At 36.1% G+C, this 19,233-nt stretch overlaps 1 protein-coding gene across 2 annotated transcripts in view; it reads left to right on the top strand.

The window, feature by feature from the left end:
• Positions 1 to 19,233, top strand: part of LOC100367471 (uncharacterized) — a 49,363-nt gene that overhangs the window by 24,474 nt on the left and 5,656 nt on the right. The gene's annotated exons all lie outside the window — the stretch shown is intronic.

Genomic DNA, 19,233 nt, shown 5'->3' with positions numbered 1-19,233 from the left:
ACTTTTTTTTTGCCTATATCTGTGTGCTACCTTTTTAGTAATTTTAGAATAAATTTTGTGCTTTTGTTGATTCATATTCAGCATCATTGTTAATATCTGCAGTGACATAGATAATACCTGCAGTGATATAGTTAATAAATCTGCCTTGATTTATTGAATGTCAATAACAAATGCAGCAACATTGGCAGCAGAATGGGAACTGGTAGATTACCATTGTTATCAATTATTCAGTACAGAGCAATCAACTACTATCAAAACCTGATTCATAATGCATATGATGCTATAATAGAACTAAAACAAAATTGTTTCAAAAACCCATGGCTACATTATCTAAATATAATCAAAAACAACTACAATGTAGACATTGACAATATTAAAAAAAAATGAAATTCTACAACATATCAAGAGAACAATATACAAAGATCTGGAATGAGACCAACAATAGAAAGAACTATAAACTATGCACATACAAACTTTTAAATAATACAATTAAATGTGCACCCTACTTAAACATTATGAAAAAATATCAAGATATTAAAACACTAGCCAAACTAAGACTAAGCTGCCATAGCCTAGAAATTGAAGTTGGGAGACATACACGTACTAAAACACCAGCTGATGAAAGAATCTGCAAAATATAGGTAATATCTGTAGTGATATAGGTTATATCTGTAGTGATATAGGTAATATCTGCAGTGATATAGGTAATATCTGCAGTGATATAGGTAATATCTGTAGTGATATAGGTAATATCTGTAGTGACATAGGTAATGTCTGCAGTGATATAGTTAATATCTCTGCTGTGACATAGGTAAAATCTGTAGTGATATAAGTTGTATCTCTGCTGTGATATAGTTAATATCTCTGCTGTGACATAGGTAATATCTGTAGTGACATAGGTAATATCTGCTGTGATATAATTAATATCTCTGCTGTGACATAGGTAAAATCTGTAGTCATATAAGTTATATCTCTGCTGTGATATAGGTAATATCTGCAGTGATAAAGTTAATATCTCTGCTGTGACATAGGTAATGTCTGCAGTGATATAGGTAATATCTCTGCTGTGACATAGGTGTAATATCTGCAGTGATATAGGTAATATCTGCAGTGATATAGGTAAAATCTGTAGTGATATAAGTTATATCTCTGCTGTGATATAGTTAATATCTCTGTTGTGATATAGGTGATATCTGTAGTGACATAGGTAATATCTGTAGTGACATAGGTAATATCTGTAGTGACATAGGTAATATCTGTAGTGACATAGGTAATATCTGTAGTGACATAGGTAATATCTGTAGTGATATAGTTAATATATCTCTGCTGTGATATAGTTAATATCTCTGCTGTGACATAGGCAATATCTGTATTGACATAGGTAATATCTGTAGTGACATAGGTAATGTCTGCAGTGACATAGTTAATATCTCTGCTGTGACATAGGTGTAATGTCTGCAGTGATATAGGTAATATCTGTAGTGACATAGGTAATGTCTGCAGTGATATAGGTAATATATCTCTGCTGTGATATAGTTAATATCTCTGCTGTGACAGGCAATATCTGTAGTGACATAGGTAATATCTGTAGTGACATAGGTAATATCTGTAGTGACATAGGTAATATCTGTAGTGACATTGGTAATGTCTGCAGTGATATAGTTAATATCTGTAGTGACAGGTAATATCTGCAGTGACATAGGTAATATCTGTAGTGACATAGGTAATGTCTGCAGTGATATAGTTAATATCTGTAGTGACAGGTAATATCTGCAGTGACATAGGTAATGTCTGCAGTGATATAGGTAATATCTGTAGTGACATAGGTAATATCTGTAGTGACATAGGTAATATCTGTAGTGACATAGGTAATATCTGTAGTGACATAGGTAATGTCTGTAGTGATATAGTTAATATCTCTGTTGTGATATAGGTAATATCTGCAGTGATATAGATAAAATCTGTAGTGATATAGGTAATGTCTGTAGTGATATAGTTAATATCTCTGTTGTGATATAGGTAATATCTGTAGTGACATAGGTAATATCTGTAGTGACATAGGTAATATCTGTAGTGATATAGGTAATATCTGTTGTGATATAGGTGATACCTGTAGTGACATAGGTGATACCTGTAGTGACATAGGTAATATCTGTAGTGACATAGGTAATATCTGTAGTGACATAGGTAATATCTGTAGTGATATAGTTAATATATCTCTGCTGTGATATAGTTAATATCTCTGCTGTGACATAGGCAATATCTGTATTGACATAGGTAATATCTGTAGTGACATAGGTAATGTCTGCAGTGACATAGGTAATATCTGTAGTGACATAGGTAATATCTGTAGTGACATAGGTAATATCTGTAGTGACATAGGTAATATCTGTAGTGACATAGGTAATATCTGTAGTGATATAGTTAATATATCTCTGCTGTGATATAGTTAATATCTCTGCTGTGACATAGGCAATATCTGTATTGACATAGGTAATATCTGTAGTGACATAGGTAATGTCTGCAGTGACATAGTTAATATCTCTGCTGTGACATAGGTGTAATGTCTGCAGTGATATAGGTAATATCTGTAGTGACATAGGTAATGTCTGCAGTGATATAGGTAATATATCTCTGCTGTGATATAGTTAATATCTCTGCTGTGACAGGCAATATCTGTAGTGACATAGGTAATATCTGTAGTGACATAGGTAATATCTGTAGTGACATAGGTAATATCTGTAGTGACATTGGTAATGTCTGCAGTGATATAGTTAATATCTGTAGTGACAGGTAATATCTGCAGTGACATAGGTAATATCTGTAGTGACATAGGTAATGTCTGCAGTGATATAGGTAATGTCTGCAGTGATATAGTTAATATCTGTAGTGACAGGTAATATCTGCAGTGACATAGGTAATGTCTGCAGTGATATAGGTAATATCTGTAGTGACATAGGTAATATCTGTAGTGACATAGGTAATATCTGTAGTGACATAGGTAATATCTGTAGTGACATAGGTAATGTCTGTAGTGATATAGTTAATATCTCTGTTGTGATATAGGTAATATCTGCAGTGATATAGGTAAAATCTGTAGTGATATAGGTAATGTCTGTAGTGATATAGTTAATATCTCTGTTGTGATATAGGTAATATCTGTAGTGACATAGGTAATATCTGTAGTGACATAGGTAATATCTGTAGTGATATAGGTAATATCTGTTGTGATATAGGTGATACCTGTAGTGACATAGGTAATATCTGTAGTGACATAGGTAATATCTGTAGTGACATAGGTAATATCTGTAGTGACATAGGTAATATCTGTAGTGATATAGTTAATATATCTCTGCTGTGATATAGTTAATATCTCTGCTGTGACATAGGCAATATCTGTATTGACATAGGTAATATCTGTAGTGACATAGGTAATGTCTGCAGTGACATAGGTAATATCTGTAGTGACATAGGTAATATCTGTAGTGACATAGGTAATATCTGTAGTGACATAGGTAATATCTGTAGTGACATAGGTAATATCTGTAGTGATATAGTTAATATATCTCTGCTGTGATATAGTTAATATCTCTGCTGTGACATAGGCAATATCTGTATTGACATAGGTAATATCTGTAGTGACATAGGTAATGTCTGCAGTGACATAGTTAATATCTCTGCTGTGACATAGGTGTAATGTCTGCAGTGATATAGGTAATATCTGTAGTGACATAGGTAATGTCTGCAGTGATATAGGTAATATATCTCTGCTGTGATATAGTTAATATCTCTGCTGTGACAGGCAATATCTGTAGTGACATAGGTAATATCTGTAGTGACATAGGTAATATCTGTAGTGACATAGGTAATATCTGTAGTGACATTGGTAATGTCTGTAGTGACATAGGTAATGTCTGCAGTGATATAGTTAATATCTGTAGTGACAGGTAATATCTGCAGTGACATAGGTAATATCTGTAGTGACATAGGTAATGTCTGCAGTGATATAGTTAATATCTGTAGTGACAGGTAATATCTGCAGTGACATAGGTAATGTCTGCAGTGATATAGGTAATATCTGTAGTGACATAGGTAATATCTGTAGTGACATAGGTAATATCTGTAGTGACATAGGTAATATCTGTAGTGACATAGGTAATGTCTGTAGTGACATAGGTAATGTCTGCAGTGATATAGGTAATATCTGCAGTGACATAGGTAAAATCTGTAGTGACATAGGTAATATCTGTAGTGACATAGGTAATGTCTGCAGTGATATAGTTAATATCTCTGCTGTGACATAGGTGTAATGTCTGCAGTGATATAGGTAAAATCTGTAGTGATATAGGTAATATCTGTAGTGACATAGGTAATGTCTGCAGTGATATAGATAATATCTCTGCTGTGACATAGGTGTAATGTCTGCAGTGATATAGGTAATATCTGTAGTGACATAGGTAATATCTGTAGTGATATAGGTAATATCTGTAGTGACATAGGTAATGTCTGCAGTGATATAGGTAATATCTGTAGTGACATAGGTAATGTCTGCAGTGACATAGTTAATATCTCTGCTGTGACATAGGTGTAATGTCTGCTGTGACATAGGTAATATCTGCAGTGACATAGGTAATGTCTGCAGTGACATAGTTAATATCTCTGCTGTGACATAGGTGTAATGTCTGCAGTGATATAGGTAATATCTGTAGTGACATAGGTAATATCTGTAGTGATATAGGTAATATCTGTAGTGACATAGGTAATGTCTGCAGTGATATAGGTAATATCTGTAGTGACATAGGTAATGTCTGCAGTGACATAGTTAATATCTCTGCTGTGACATAGGTGTAATGTCTGCAGTGATATAGGTAATATCTGTAGTGACATAGGTAATGTCTGCAGTGATATAGGTAATATATCTCTGCTGTGATATAGTTAATATCTCTGCTGTGACAGGCAATATCTGTAGTGACATAGGTAATATCTGTAGTGACATAGGTAATATCTGTAGTGACATAGGTAATATCTGTAGTGACATTGGTAATGTCTGCAGTGATATAGTTAATATCTGTAGTGACAGGTAATATCTGCAGTGACATAGGTAATATCTGTAGTGACATAGGTAATGTCTGCAGTGATATAGGTAATGTCTGCAGTGATATAGTTAATATCTGTAGTGACAGGTAATATCTGCAGTGACATAGGTAATGTCTGCAGTGATATAGGTAATATCTGTAGTGACATAGGTAATATCTGTAGTGACATAGGTAATATCTGTAGTGACATAGGTAATATCTGTAGTGACATAGGTAATGTCTGTAGTGATATAGTTAATATCTCTGTTGTGATATAGGTAATATCTGCAGTGATATAGGTAAAATCTGTAGTGATATAGGTAATGTCTGTAGTGATATAGTTAATATCTCTGTTGTGATATAGGTAATATCTGTAGTGACATAGGTAATATCTGTAGTGACATAGGTAATATCTGTAGTGATATAGGTAATATCTGTTGTGATATAGGTGATACCTGTAGTGACATAGGTAATATCTGTAGTGACATAGGTAATATCTGTAGTGACATAGGTAATATCTGTAGTGACATAGGTAATATCTGTAGTGATATAGTTAATATATCTCTGCTGTGATATAGTTAATATCTCTGCTGTGACATAGGCAATATCTGTATTGACATAGGTAATATCTGTAGTGACATAGGTAATGTCTGCAGTGACATAGGTAATATCTGTAGTGACATAGGTAATATCTGTAGTGACATAGGTAATATCTGTAGTGACATAGGTAATATCTGTAGTGACATAGGTAATATCTGTAGTGATATAGTTAATATATCTCTGCTGTGATATAGTTAATATCTCTGCTGTGACATAGGCAATATCTGTATTGACATAGGTAATATCTGTAGTGACATAGGTAATGTCTGCAGTGACATAGTTAATATCTCTGCTGTGACATAGGTGTAATGTCTGCAGTGATATAGGTAATATCTGTAGTGACATAGGTAATGTCTGCAGTGATATAGGTAATATATCTCTGCTGTGATATAGTTAATATCTCTGCTGTGACAGGCAATATCTGTAGTGACATAGGTAATATCTGTAGTGACATAGGTAATATCTGTAGTGACATTGGTAATGTCTGCAGTGATATAGTTAATATCTCTGCTGTGACATAGGTGTAATGTCTGCAGTGATATAGGTAATATCTGCAGTGACATAGGTAATGTCTGCAGTGATATAGTTAATATCTGTAGTGACAGGTAATATCTGCAGTGACATAGGTAATATCTGTAGTGACATAGGTAATGTCTGCAGTGATATAGTTAATATCTGTAGTGACAGGTAATATCTGCAGTGACATAAGTAATGTCTGCAGTGATATAGGTAATATCTGTAGTGACATAGGTAATATCTGTAGTGACATAGGTAATATCTGTAGTGACATAGGTAATATCTGTAGTGACATAGGTAATATCTGTAGTGATATAGTTAATATATCTCTGCTGTGATATAGTTAATATCTCTGCTGTGACATAGGCAATATCTGTATTGACATAGGTAATATCTGTAGTGACATAGGTAATGTCTGCAGTGACATAGTTAATATCTCTGCTGTGACATAGGTGTAATGTCTGCAGTGATATAGGTAATATCTGTAGTGACATAGGTAATGTCTGCAGTGATATAGGTAATATATCTCTGCTGTGATATAGTTAATATCTCTGCTGTGACAGGCAATATCTGTAGTGACATAGGTAATATCTGTAGTGACATAGGTAATATCTGTAGTGACATAGGTAATATCTGTAGTGACATAGGTAATATCTGTAGTGACATAGGTAATGTCTGCAGTGATATAGTTAATATCTGTAGTGACTGGTAATATCTGCAGTGACATAGGTAATATCTGTAGTGACATAGGTAATGTCTGCAGTGATATAGTTAATATCTGTAGTGACAGGTAATATCTGCAGTGACATAGGTAATGTCTGCAGTGATATAGGTAATATCTGTAGTGACATAGGTAATATCTGTAGTGACATAGGTAATATCTGTAGTGACATAGGTAATATCTGTAGTGACATAGGTAATATCTGTAGTGACATAGGTAATGTCTGTAGTGACATAGGTAATGTCTGTAGTGACATAGGTAATGTCTGCAGTGATATAGGTAATATCTGCAGTGATATAGGTAAAATCTGTAGTGACATAGGTAATATCTGTAGTGACATAGGTAATGTCTGCAGTGATATAGTTAATATCTCTGCTGTGACATAGGTGTAATGTCTGCAGTGATATAGGTAAAATCTGTAGTGATATAGGTAATATCTGTAGTGACATAGGTAATGTCTGTAGTGACATAGGTAATGTCTGCAGTGATATAGGTAATATCTGCAGTGACATAGGTAAAATCTGTAGTGACATAGGTAATATCTGTAGTGACATAGGTAATGTCTGCAGTGATATAGTTAATATCTCTGCTGTGACATAGGTGTAATGTCTGCAGTGATATAGGTAAAATCTGTAGTGATATAGGTAATATCTGTAGTGACATAGGTAATGTCTGCAGTGATATAGATAATATCTCTGCTGTGACATAGGTGTAATGTCTGCAGTGATATAGGTAATATCTGTAGTGACATAGGTAATATCTGTAGTGATATAGGTAATATCTGTAGTGACATAGGTAATGTCTGCAGTGATATAGGTAATATCTGTAGTGACATAGGTAATGTCTGCAGTGACATAGTTAATATCTCTGCTGTGACATAGGTGTAATGTCTGCTGTGACATAGGTAATATCTGCAGTGACATAGGTAATGTCTGCAGTGATATAGGTAATATCTGTAGTCACATAGGTAATATCTGTAGTGACATAGGTAATGTCTGCAGTGATATAGTTAATATCTCTGCTGTGACATAGGTGTAATGTCTGCAGTGATATAGGTAATATCTCTGCTGTGACATAGGTGTAATGTCTGCAGTGATATAGTTAATATCTCTGCTGTGACATAGGTGTAATGTCTGCAGTGATATAGTTAATATCTCTGCTGTGACATAGGTGTAATGTCTGCAGTGATATAGTTAATATCTCTGCTGTGACATAGGTGTAATATCTGTAGTGACATAGGTAATGTCTGTAGTGACATAGGTAATGTCTGCAGTGATATAGGTAATATCTGCAGTGACATAGGTAAAATCTGTAGTGACATAGGTAATGTCTGCAGTGACATAGTTAATATCTCTGCTGTGACATAGGTGTAATGTCTGCTGTGACATAGGTAATATCTGTAGTGATATAGGTAATATCTGCAGTGACATAGGTAATGTCTGCAGTGATATAGGTAATATCTGTAGTCACATAGGTAATATCTGTAGTGACATAGGTAATGTCTGCAGTGATATAGTTAATATCTCTGCTGTGACATAGGTGTAATGTCTGCAGTGATATAGATATAATATCTGTAGTGACATAGGTAATGTCTGTAGTGACATAGGTAATGTCTGCAGTGATATAGGTAATATCTGCAGTGACATAGGTAAAATCTGTAGTGACATAGGTAATATCTGTAGTGACATAGGTAAAATCTGTAGTGACATAGGTAATCTCTGCAGTGATATAGTTAATATCTCTGCTGTGACATAGGTGTAATGTCTGCAGTGATGTAGGTAAAATCTGTAGTGATATAGGTAATATCTGTAGTGACATAGGTAATGTCTGCAGTGATATAGGTAATATCTCTGCTGTGACATAGGTGTAATGTCTGCAGTGATATAGGTAATATATGTAGTGACATAGGTAATATCTGTAGTGACATAGGTAATATCTGTAGTGATATAGGTAATATCTGTAGTGACATAGGTAATGTCTGCAGTGATATAGGTAATATCTGTAGTGACATAGGTAATGTCTGCAGTGATATAGTAATATCTCTGCTGTGACATAGGTGTAATGTCTGCAGTGATATAGGTAATGTCTGCAGTGATATAGGTAATATCTGTAGTGACATAGGTAATATCTGTAGTGACATAGGTAATGTCTGTAGTGACATAGGTAATGTCTGCAGTGATATAGTTAATATCTGTAGTGACATAGGTAATTTCTGTAGTGACATAGGTGTAATGTCTGCAGTGATATAGGTAATATCTGTAGTGACATAGGTAATATCTGTAGTGACATAGGTAATGTCTGTAGTGACATAGGTAATGTCTGCAGTGATATAGTTAATATCTGCTGTGACATAGGTAATATCTGTAGTGATATAGGTAATATCTGTAGTGATATAGGTAATATCTGCAGTGATATAGGTAATGTCTGCAGTGATATAGGTGTAATGTCTGCTGTGACATAGGTAATACCTGCAGTGATATAGTTAATATCTCTGTTGTGATATAGGTAATATCTGTAGTGACATAGGTAATATCTGTAATGACATAGGTAATATCTGTAGTGACATAGGTAATGTCTGCAGTGATATAGGTAATATCTGTAGTGACATAGGTAATACCTGCAGTGATATAGTTAATACCTGCAGTGACATAGGTAATGTCTGCAGTGATATAGTTAATATCTGTGGTGACATAGGTAATATCTGTAGTGACATAGGTAATGTCTGCAGTGATATACATTGTAGTTAATATCTCTGCTGTGACATAGGTGTAATGTCTGCAGTGATATAGGTAATATCTGTAGTGACATAGGTAATATCTGTAGTGACATAGGTAATGTCTGCAGTGATATAGGTAATATCTGTCGTGACATCGGTAATGTCTGCAGTGATATAGGTAATATCTGTAGTGACATCGGTAATGTCTGCAGTGATGTAGTTAATATCTCTGCTGTGATATAGGTAATATCTGTAATGACATAGGTAATATCTGTAGTGATATAGTTAATATCTCTGCAGTGATATAGGTAATATCTGCAGTGATATAGTTAATAGTTTGAACTGTAGGCATTAATCTGCGATTCAGCCAATAACGGAGAGAGAAATCTAGGTCAGGGGAAGCCCTGTTCGCGTGTTCAGTTCGGGGGCCTTGTGGGCGTGAGTAGTAGATTGCTAGCATGGACGGGAAGTCCTCCCAATTGTCTTCCGGTACCTCAGGTACTGCGTCAAGGAGTGGGAGGCCCAACAGCGGTGGACCCGAGGACCCCCCCTGATCGGCAAGGCGGTGCCCCTGGAGCTTGTTTCTCTTATGGGGCCTGTTGCAGGTCTTTCTGTGGATTCCCCCTCACAGGGTGCCGGGTTTGCCTCCGAGATTCAGGCTTTGGTTGAGGGCCTGTCAGGACAGATTGCGTCCCTTGCAGGTTGGGTAGACTAACTGCAGGTGAAGCGAGTTGCCTCCACTGCAGTTGTCCCTTGCTCAGTAAGCCGGAAGAAGCACAGCAAGCGATATTCATGTTCAAGGGATGCTTTCTCCCTGGATCTCCTCGATCCCAACCCGAACTCCCCATCATTTTCAGAAGCAGGTGGGGCACAGATTGGTGGTACCGGGTCTCCGCGAAGACCTAGTCAACAGGCAGTCGATAGGGGGGCTGGTGGTCAGGAGTAGATTTCGAAGGGGACGAAGCAGCGCAGGACATTCGTTTTGTACACCTGAGTCCTGTCTTTGTTACGGGTCACTCCCCCTTCGAGAACCTGTAGACGTTCCCAGAGGGGAACAACCCGGCCATCAGAGGTGTCTCGACACGCCCTTACTCACTTTTTAGCTCCGCTGTGAACTTTGACGAGCGGAGCTTATCATATAAGTGATTGTCCGTCGTTGTTCAAGTCAACTTTTTCGACTTCTTCTTGAAAACTACAAGCCTGAATGTTTTGATACTTGGTGTAAATACCTTGATAAAGTGAAAAGGATGGAATAGTTGAATTCCTTGAACTGTGCCATCAAATGTCGGGTTGACGGATCAGTGAATGTACCTTGGGTAGACCTCCCTTAGATTTGTTCATTTCATGATGATATCTTTAATTCTCTAATTTTAATAAATATTTTTGTCTTTTTTGGTAAAAAGTGATATTTTCGACTTCTTGTTAAAAATCGTACATACCCCCACCCTCGATCCTGAAGCAGTCACGCCTGGGATCCAGTCGGCTGGATCCAAAGCAACACCGATTGCATGGCTCCCCTGGTCTGTCCGAGTGCTGTATGTAGCGGTGGACGCACAGTCGGTGTTGATGCGCGGTCGTTTTGGAGGCCTGTGGAAGAGAGGCCTAAGTCCCCAGGGTGGGGCAATCTCATGCCTAACCCTTTCTGCTGGACCTAGCGCTACCCGATCAGTGTGATGTCTGATACCGGAGCCAAATCTCCCGCCCGACCGGATCCCTCGGTTCCTTTCCCCGACCTCAGTACCACGAATTTTGGCTACGTGGGACGGGTAAAGGGGGATGGCCGCGTTCCAATGGAATAATCAGTAGCTTGAGTGCTTTAATTTGTTAATATCGAGTCAATATATAAATTTTGTAATTAGTCCCCGTTCGGACGAAGTCCGAAAACGGGGACTTATAATTCGGTCTCCGTCCATCTGTGCGTCTGTGCGTCCGTGCGTCTGTCCGGAGTCATATCTCAGAATCCTTTGGGCCGATTCTGTTCATTCTTTGCATGTGCCTAGTACTTTATGCGGGACATAAAGCGATTCGATTCAAAATGGCCGACTGGCAGCCATCTTGTTTTTTGAAAATGTTGTATTTTGGACATGCTTTGTCAGTTTTCATTCAAACTTGGTACATAGATTATACATGTTAGGATACATGTCCATAACGCACAGCAAATGTGATATCCCAGAGTTCAATGCGTTTTGTACCATCCGATATACACTTCAAATTGAAAGAAAAACGAGCATACACGCTATCAGCATTCTATGACCTCAATTGACCCACCAGCTTCATTCCCAACTTGATACTGGAATTCTCATTTTTTTAATGTATTTGAAGTTTTTTACCCGGATCGTTTTAACCATTTCAATAAATAGTTATAGATCATAATTGACTATGTGAAATTACTGCATTTTTGGTGGTTTTTGGCCTACTCCTCTCACTGTTATGTTAGAATTACCGCGAAAGTGCCTCCTATAGATTTTCAACATGGCGGCTCACAATGTTACGTTCGGTAAGTCCTTTTTTTTTTTACGTTTTACACGAAAAAAAAGCAATTTTTAGAAAATAACGTTCGATTTCTTCAATTGTTGGCGGTTTTTTTGTTGCAAAAATGCTGGTCGTGAAAATGAAAAACGTAATTTTGTTGGGGATTTTAGAGAGTTTACAACAATATGTAGATCGACCATATACACGTTATGTCTCTCATAGGAGTAGTGAATAAAGTGTCATAATGTATTTTGTCATTAATTTGCATACCATATATACACTATTGAGATAATATATACACTATTGAGATACTATAGGTATAGGGATAAAATGAACATTTTCCATGTATCTGTGTTTGATACCAATGCATTTCATTCGTTTCTCTCAATATTATTTTCTGACATATTATTCATAATAAATTATGTAATATTAAAGTGAGAATATACTAAATATAGTTAATAACAAATGATTTTCAAAAAAAATGTGCCACACCCCCTCCACTTGCCCCATTTCTCCAGTAAACGGTGACACACATTGATGTGTTTGAAGTTGAAGAATTAATACCTAGAAAATAGTGTCATTACAAATTTGACAATTTAGGCTGACTTTAGAATAGTTTTACCAAGTGTAAATAATAATTTATTATTATGACAAATTTTTGATATTAAATATTGAGATTAGTTCAATAACAAATGATTTTCAAAGAAAATGTGCCAGGCCCCCTCCACATGCCCCATTTTTTACAGTCAAAGACTTCATAGAAAATAGTGTCATTACAAATTTGACAATTTAGGCTGACTTTGGAATAGTTTTACCAAGTGTAAATAATAATTTATTATTATGACAGATTTTTGATATTAAATATTGAGATTAGTAATGCATCTTGTGTTTTGTTTCAGATCTTTTGTGCTGAACTTACCATGGACAGTTTGCATGTGACGAGTGATACCCGGCTTGATTTTATATACAACATGGAGATGTGATGCACATAGTCTGCATTTGTATTCCTTGTGTGTGCCAAATAAAATTTCAAAATGTGATTCAGCAGAATCCAACAAATTCACTTCAATGTGTTCAGTGTATTTAATTTCAAATGCTAGTGAAGCTGCTTCAAGTTTTTTATCAAGTTTGTTAAGATCATCCTTTTTGACTCCCATGTGCGAAGCACAAAATGGGAGTCTTTGCAGTTAGTGTGTCTGTATGTGTGTGTGTATGTGTGTATGTGTGTATGTGTGTATGTGTGTATGTGTGTATGTGTGTGTGTGTGTATGTGTGTCCGACTGTTCCACTGCTATCTCAAGAACCATACATCGGTTTTTGATGAAACTTGGTGCATGAATGCTCTGGGCCAATGCGCAGATTTGATTAGGTTTTGGTAAAAATCCATGCTCGTTAATTACCTAATTTGCATGATAATTAGCTAATTTTTAGCTGTTCTATGACTGTTCCACTGATATCTAAAGAACCACTCATTGGATTTTGATGAAACTTGGTACATAGATGCTCTGAACATATGCGCAGATTTGATTAATTTTTGGTAAAAATCCGTGCATATTAATTACCTAATTTGCATGATAATTAGCTATTTTTTAGTGGTTCCATGACTGTTCCACTGATATCTAAACAACCACTCATTGGATTTTGATGAAACTTGGTACATAGATGCTCTGAACTCATGCTAGGTTTTGATTAGTTTTTGGTAATAATCCGTGGATACTAATTACCTAATTTGCATAATGATTAGTCAATTTTCGGTTTTTCCACTGATATCTCAAGTACTAATCATCACATTTCAATGAAACTTGGTACATAGATGTCATACGACACTGCACAGACCTGATAGTTTTTATGGTAATATCAGTACATATTAATTACCTAATTTGCATAATTAATTAATTTTCAGCATTTGATATAAGTAGTTAGCATTACATTTCAATGAAACTTGGTACTTACATACTCAAGGACTATGCAGAGATTGATTGTTTTCGATAAATATTTGTGCATATTAATCACCTAATTTGCATAATTAGTTAATTTTCAGCTTTTCCACGGGTATCTCAAGTACTAATCATCGCATTTCAATGAAACTTGGTACATAGATCCTTTAGGACTATGCAGAGACCTGATTAGTTTTAGGGTAAATAATTGTGCATATTAATTACCTAATTTGCATAATTAATTTTCAGCTTTTCTACTGATATCTAAAGTACTAATCATCACATTTCAATGAATCTAGAATTATGCAGACCCAATTAGTTTCCGGTAAATATTTGTGCATATTAATCACCTAATTTGCATAATTAACCAACTTTCACACTGATATCTCAGGTACTATACATCACATATCAATGAATGTACATGGATGCTGTAGGACAATAGACAGACCTGAATAATTGTGGGTTAAAATCTGTACATATTAATTACCTAATTTGCATAATTAACCAATTTTAAGCTTTCACACTGATATCTAAAGTACCGTAAAAACTCCAAAATTTCGACCGGTTTTAAATAATTGGTGTTTGATATGTGACGTGTTTTTAGAGTCAAAATTAAGGTGCATTTTCGGACGGTCGAATTTTTCAGAATAGAAATCAGCAAATGAAAACATGGGGATGATAGACAGTGTGCTTCATTAGTTTTTAAAAAATGCAATGTCCGTCAATTGACGTAAACTTCCTCATGTTTCACGGTAAAAGCAAAGGTCGTGGCCGAGTTGTAACTCAAAATCTAAACAAAGTCATCAATCAGTGAGTATTATGACAAGCAAAACAAAACATCAAGACGCGGAGAAGAGGTCAGCACAAAACTAATAGGTCAAAAGACAAAGCTGTCTCGCACTACCTAGAAAAACTTGCGAATGTTCGAAGTACAGGTACCCATTGGACAAAAGATGCATGGAAGTTTAGCAAACTATCTCCCCGACCCAGTGCAATGTATCCGGTTAGAATCAAAGCTCACGTGTCCGTTATTTGAGGGACCAAATTCTGCCGTAAATTCGCCCTTGGATTAAAAAATAAAATGGGATTTAAGAAAATAAAATGGGACTTTTAAGGTGTATTTTGGCGTCATTTTTCGGACATTTCAATCAATCCTGCCGGCTAAAATAGTCTAAGTTTTACCGTAGTCATTGACGTTTGTCTATTCAAGAGTACACGTGTATGATTTTTATCGTGACTAGCGTCAGCGGGTAAGCTTCCTTTCGAGAATGAGCTGTTATCACTGTGAACAATGTTAAATTATTCTTCAGATGACCAGTTTATTTTTTAAAAACAACTAATTTTTTTATTTAAAAAAAATCATGCCGTTTTCGCATCAAAATCCAAGCCAAAATATCGTACTACAACATCAATCTATTTAAATAAGCTATGGTACTTTGAACACGTTGGCATCATCCAGCTTTTTGATTGGTTAATTAGCGATTTGACCTATTTGACCTAAGAGAACATGGCGGATATCCTACAGCATCAAACGTTTATACGAGACCGGAATCATTCGCTTACGATGAAACTAAGTTCACTTTTATTTGTATTTCATAACCATTCAACAAATTTATTTTGTGTACATTATTATAATCACTACTGAGTACAGTAATAATCAACAATTCAGAAACGCAGCATGCCGAGATTTTTGTGTTCGTTTTTATTTGAAACTTCGTTTATTTAGAATATATTTTCGTTACCAATAAAATAAAAATCTCTCAGTCAATCAGAAACCCGGATTCATGCCTTCGAGGAAGGTCCCGTTTGAACGCTCACATCGTTTTTTTTTCGTTTGGGGGAAAACTGAAACTGGTCGCAATTTTCGAATAAGAATGAGTCGGCAATTTTGAGTGGAGTCGAAAATTTGGAGGTAAATAAAACACCGAAACCCGGCAAATAAATAGGCGGTCGAATTTTTAGAGGGGTCGAAATTTTGGAGTTTTCACGGTAATAATTATTCCATTTCAATGAAACTTAGTACAAAGATGCTCTAGGACAATGTACAAACCTAATTAGTTTGGGGTAAAAATCTGTTCATATTAATTCCCTAATAAGCATAATAATTCATAATTTTTTGGTTTTTTGGTTCTAATCACATTTCAATTAAACTTGGAGACATAGATTTTCTGTTACATTGCGCAGACCTCATTAGTTTTACACTCAAATCTGGTCATATTAATTTTCTGATTTGCATAATTAGTTTTCAGCTAAGTAATTTCAAATTATATTTAATGTGTCTCCAATACTCTCAGCACATGGGAGTTCTTTCTAAGCTTTCTTTGATTAGTAACTGACTTTGCTGAATGATTTGCTTCATTAATTTCAACCTTGGCATCAAATTGGTCGACCAGTTTTGATTCATATTGCTTCACATCATGTTTTTGATCTTCAGATAACTTTGCAAACTTTTGTATAAATTCCAGTTGTTGGTCGATCTTTTGAGCCTCGTTGAAGAGCTCGTCAATTAGTTTACCCATGTTTCTCAATTTAGCATGAAGGTGATCCATAGTGTATTCATTTATGGGGTCATACTTTATAAGAGGATGATTCCTCTGACCATTACTTTTTTCTTCTGCCCATGAATTCATATCCGCAAGAGTGATAGACATATCCCATTCATGATTTGGATTGTGACATTTATGAACTGTAGCCAAACATAAATTGCAGAAAAAACTGGTACTCTTTCTCTGCAAGACCAAACTTTTATACTTTTCATCTCCTTCCAGTTTTCTACAGTATTTCATCCCCTTTATACAATGTTGGGCAAATTTTTCAGTGCATGCCAGAACAGGAAGAATATCAACTTCTATCAGTGCATCACTCTCTGGGGCAATTATAATGACAAATGGAATGCGGCTTGCATCAGACTGTGGATTTGGATCTCTCCATACTTCATTACCATTATATTTTATCAGACGTATAGCACCACTGATGGCAAATACTTTGAAATTTTGGGACACTCCCTTGGAATCTTGGAAAGTGTCGCCACCCTCACCTACAACTATTTCTAACTTCTGTCTCTCATTTTCATCATCAAGGTCATAATCCAATTTGTTTTCAGTCAATATGTTGAGGACACTTCTCCAAACCAAGCCTTCAATATCATGAACAAACCAGCCCTTTTTATTTTGAGAGGCAGTTTCTGACACCATATTGTGGAACCGTTTCAAATTATTTCTCAAAGTGGTTAATCTGGGAATTCGTGAAACATTTTCTTGTGTTCTCAGAGATTTCTCTAAACCATCATAGTCAGTTTCAGATAGACCGCCCCCTAGATGGATAAATATGTGTTCTGCTTCAGAATCATTCCATAATTTAGTGTCATCTGTAGTCTGATCTAATTTCTAGGAAGATGGTGCTGCTAATAAAGCCAATTTAACAGGAGGCAGAATATCTGATGTAATGGCTTCCTTGAAAAATGATACATATATTACTGATTTAGCAAATGCTTTATCTTTATTTAATCGTAATTGCCAAAGGGCACTCTCATCAAATCTAGACAACTTTTCACCTACTGCCTGGTGCTGATTTAAGATTTTACTGATGTTGGCTCGACTCCCAGTGGCTTTCTTAGAAATTGCTGATCTTTTCGTGCTAAATAGAACTGCAAGAGAGACTTCCAAATATTTCTTTGAATCATCCCATTCGTGACCCTTTAAATTTTCCAGCAAATTTCTCACCACTTGTCTTACTTGAGATGGCCCTTTTTGAATGATCAAATCGGAAAGTTGCCCTATTTCACTAGCAACGAGCGATCTCGCCTTCATCAGCTTAAATCAGTGAAAAGCACGGCTGGCAGTAGAGCTTGTCGTCATTCCCATAACGAACAAATCATTTGACGCGATAGTATAAAATCGCCTACAAACCATTCGAAGTGAGCACATCGTTTTAACTTTTCTCAAACTGTGAACTATCGTCATCACTGTCATTAAAAAAGCAACAAAACCCGAATATTCGAGTCAAAATCTCGGAAGAAAGATCGGAAAGCGAACAATCTTGTGTGCTGACGACAACATCGGCGATTGACTGAGCAGTTGAAGCCGATTTCCCACGTAATTTTGCGGCTAAACTTGCCTACTTGACTCTTTTGGATGCTCTTGGCATGATTGTGTAGGAATACGTCCAGAAAATGTGATATTGGTACAATAAATCGCATGATAAGCACATGGAAGGCGAACCCGGAAACAACTCACAAGCTAAAAACTGTTTTTGCGCAGAACGATGCCAGAATTTTCAGTTCTGCACATAGCAATATGCGTTGGTACAGAATGTGTTGAATTCTGGGTAAAACCTTGTACCGTGTGACGATTTATTTCATAATTGGATCAAAGATGGCCGACTGGCAGACATCTTGTTTTTTGAAAATGTTGTATTTTGGACATGCTTTGTCAGTTTTTTTTTCAAATTTAATACATAGATCATACATGTTAGAATACATGTCCCGTTCGTGAGTTCCTGAGTCTGTCCGTCCGTCCGCCCGTCCGTGTGTCCGTACGTCAGTCTGTCCAGAGTCATATTTCAGAATCCTGTGGACCGATTCCGTTCATTCTTTGCATGTGCCTAGTACCTTATGTGGGACATATGCACATGCAGTGGTTTAGAGATTCGATTCAAAATGGCCGACTGGCAGCCATCTTGTTTTTTGTAAAATGTTGTAATTTGGACATGCTTTGTCAGTTGTCATTCAAACTTGGTACATAGATTATTCATGTTAGGATACATGTCCATGACGATTTATTTTGCAATTGGATCAAAGATTTTATGCGATATCTTGTCAGTTTTCATTCAAATTTGGCACATACATGTACTTTATACATGTTAGGATGCATGTCCATGACAATTTGTTTCAAAATCTAGTAAAGGATGGCCGATTGACAGCCATCTGACTTTTTGGCCTTACTACTATATTTCCACAATTTATGTACCATTTTCATTCACGAAACACGTGTTTTGATGTAAATAAACAATCTGTTGTATACGGCACTTGGAACTCAAGTTTCAAGGACACGCTCGCGACAACCCCTTCGCTTTAATATGACGAGCACAAATTGAACTTTCAAACATTTAACGGGGACTGTGTCATTTTCAATGACTTGTTTTGGGTAATTTTTGGTCTGAAGTGATATTTTGGACTCAGATTGGTTACAAATTTTG

The sequence above is a fragment of the Saccoglossus kowalevskii genome, chromosome 12, assembly GCF_978046115.1.
Source record: "Saccoglossus kowalevskii chromosome 12, keSacKowa6.1, whole genome shotgun sequence".
Lineage (NCBI taxonomy): Eukaryota > Metazoa > Hemichordata > Enteropneusta > Harrimaniidae > Saccoglossus > Saccoglossus kowalevskii.
The sequence above is the reverse complement of the archived record's forward strand: the minus strand, read 5'-3'. Positions and strand labels throughout refer to the sequence as shown.